The sequence below is a fragment of the Octopus bimaculoides genome, chromosome 3, assembly GCF_001194135.2.
Source record: "Octopus bimaculoides isolate UCB-OBI-ISO-001 chromosome 3, ASM119413v2, whole genome shotgun sequence".
Classification (NCBI taxonomy): domain Eukaryota; kingdom Metazoa; phylum Mollusca; class Cephalopoda; order Octopoda; family Octopodidae; genus Octopus; species Octopus bimaculoides.
Genome location: NC_068983.1, coordinates 40362122 through 40365922, shown reverse-complemented (window position 1 = coordinate 40365922; position 3801 = coordinate 40362122).

The following is a 3801-nucleotide window of genomic DNA, read 5'->3' as shown; positions in this document are numbered from 1 at the left end:
ATATATGGAATATGTCTTATTGAATAGATGAAATATTTAGTGTTCAATATAAAGGATTAAATATATAAAGGTGAATACATATTTTCTATACCTTGTGGTATTTCATCATGGCCGGTATGACAGACTATATATATGTGTGTGTCTGTGTGTGTATGTATGTATACGTTATATATATTCACATATACATGTATATATACATATATAAACACAGACGCACACATATATGTGTGCGTATGCGTGTGTATGTGTTTGTGTATGTGCACGTATATGTGTGCATATGCGTGTGTGTGTAAGAGAGAAAGTACTAAAGAGGGAAATAAATTAAGAGGGGTATACCTAAAAATTATGCTGAGAAATATTGTTTAATGATAAAATGGAATGCATAGTGCCAGCACAATACGCCGATAATTGTTTGACGTCTTTCGAATGGTCTAGAAATCGGTTAGAAGCGTTCCAGGTATATGACCAATGTACCATTTGAACCAGAGCGGTCAAGCGAATGACAGTGTTACAACATTTTGTCAAGTAGGCGTTTACTTCGCTTCAGGAAATATATCTGTTAGGCCTCAACTTCGGACAATTGACCGATGGTCAAGAAATATCGATCCTGAATGCATCCACACCACACACAGACACATGTACACACACACACACATTCACAAAGGTGCAGACATATACGTACATATATACAAAGATATATAGATGCAGATATGCATAAGTCTGTATATGTAAATGATACATATAGATATATACAGTGAGAGAGGGATATGTTTATATGAATATATATATGCATATATATATATATATATATATATATACATATATATGTGTGTGTGTGTGTGTGTATGTGTGTGTGTGTGTGTGTGTGTGTGTGTGTGCTGTGTGTGTATGCATATACACACATATATTCACACACAAATACAAACAAATGTATATTAACATATATATATATTTACATATATACATACGCACACATATATATATATATATTTACATACATGCATATATACATACAAATTTACATATACGTATACATATGTATGCATAAATGCATAGAGATACACTAGCCACTTATCATGTACGCGTTCAGTTCCAGTGCCCACTTAACCTTTTCATAAACCTGTTACAAGCTCTGGCATTATGTCAAACACTATTCCGAATTCAGTTTTTCAACGAACATGGCGCGAATTTATCAATAACAGCGGATTCGCCTTTTAAACTTCATAAAACCAAAAGCGGGAAAGTAATAAAACCACTTAAGGAGACTAGATACAAGGAAAAATAATCAAATCCTCGAAGCTAATCAATAAATTTTATCAACACGTCGTCAATAACCATATATGTATAAGTATATATATATATATACATATATATATATATATATATATATATATATATATACATACATATACATGTGTGTGCATGAATTTATTCTTTTTGGGAAAAGTGTATCTCGAAGCAAATATATTTGTTTATAACAGCGTCTAAATATTTGAGAAAAAGGAAACTGTGGACAGAAAATGTCGAGGGCTGCCTTTTGGGCACACACCCACATCTCATAAAAAGTTTGATAATTTGATACGCTATGTCTAACTTAATAGCACCACCTGGTGAAGTCTTTTAGTCATATATGGGACACCATGGCCATTCTAGCAAAGAATTATTATTGTTTGAGACATATCCGAGTGTAGGACGTTGATCCGGGACCTTTTGAAGAAATTTGTCCAGTGAATATTTCAATTTTATATGATCCGTTTCCGTTTTGACGTATTTTGGCATGGAATTAAAGAGTGCTGGACTTGTTGTAGTTAAAGTACCTGTGACGTAATGTTGTTATTGTCCTGAGTTCGATTTTTGTAGTGGGCGGATAGCACGGGGGCCAAGTCTTGGATGACTTTAAAATTGATGAGAACATCATTAGTGCAATATTGATGGAATATTTTCCACATCACACAAATGATGCAGCACTCCCGGCCGCGTTGGTGAGAGTAGAGATTGATTTTTTGTTAATCAACTCCCAATAGTCAATACCTCTCATGCCATCTATCTTTCTTGTTATTGACCTCTGGAGTGCTTCCACTTTCATAATGAGTTGCTTCGTATGGGGAGACCACAATAGGCAGCAGTATTCAAGGTGGGGTCGGGCAAAAATAGAGTAGAGAATGATGATGGTGTGGGCATCTCTAGGCCGGAAAGTTCTCAGAATCCAGGAGCACATTTTGCAGGCCAAGTCAACCTTTCTGTTTACGTGGGAACCCCAGCTTAGATTGTTATCAACAATTACTCCAAGGTTTCTGGTGTTGTTAGATGACACTAGGAAGTCGCCCGGGGGAAGGGCATATGGTAATTTCAGAGTATCGTCTTTTCCAAAGTGAATCGAATCAAACTTACCTCCATTTAGAAACATATTGTTCTTTTCCACCCATTGGACAACAGCAAACAGATCTGAGTGAAGGTGTACCTGTATGTGTGTGTGTGAAAGTTAATGTACACACACACACACACACACACACACACACACACACACACACACACACACACACACACACACACACGCACGCACATATATAAACTTGGACAAACTTAGATATGGCTTATCTGGTATTCCTTGAAGAAATCTGTCCAGACTCCGTTTAAAGGTGATGGAATTCTTTTCCTCTTTGATCTCTTTCGGGACAATGTTAAACAAGGCAGGGCCTGTTGAGGAAAAGAAATTGTGTCAGAGTGTGCCTATATGTTGTGATCCTGAATTGGGCGGGGGACGTATAGCCCGTGATCCCAGCCTGGGATAAACCTTGAGACTAATGTTCAGGTCGTTTGGGCAATGCTGGCGGAATATTCTCCACATCGTACAAATGATGTACCGTTCGCGGCGGCGCTGGAGAGAGTAGAGTTTCAAGGCTTTAAGGCGGTCCTAATAATTGAAATCAATCGTTTAGTGATTCAATCCTCGAGATTAGTGATTCAATCCTCGAGATGTTTTGTTTTGTATGGGGAGACCACAAGGGGCAATACACATATTTTTTAAAATATCCGTTAGCCAAAACAGTTCTAGTTCTTACACAGATAGACTCAACATTACATTAACATGTTCCTGTATCTCTTTTTCCTATTTCACATTCTTGTTATGAATATCCGATCAACTTTATCCGACACAGGCTCTCTGTAGTTTTATGGCAATATTCTTTTTATAATACCCTTTTTTTAATGTTTTATTAATTTTTCCCACTGAAGAGAATGGTAATACCTAATTAAATTAATTTACTTTAATTATAAGTTTAATTATTATCATAATTAATTTAATCTTTTCCACGTTTTCTTGCATGTCAGTATTATCATTTGAAATGATCGTATGGATTAAAAATTTATAAAAAGCTTTCAACATCTCTTCTCTATTTTTTAACTGTTAGTTGGTTTTATATAGGATTTTATATTTTATCCTATAATACTCATAACACATTTTTAATTGTCATATTTTCATATTTTAAATAAGTGCAATACCAAGTTACGACTTTGATATAAAGAATCATTATTACAAATCTAGCTTTTTGGAGCCCTCCCCGCAAAAAGTAAAAAATGTTCTACTTGAACTAATTTTTCTCACCATACATACATACATACATACATACATACATACATACATCTTTTTATTTTCTCTCTCTATTTATTTCTGTGTTCATGTCTGTTGAAGAGCGTAGACTCGAAATATAAAAGACTTTCTTACTTCCCGAGCGTTAAACAACTGTTTGTTCTTTACACACCGGTCTTCGTCTTTTGTTTCTTTTTTCATAAATTCTCACT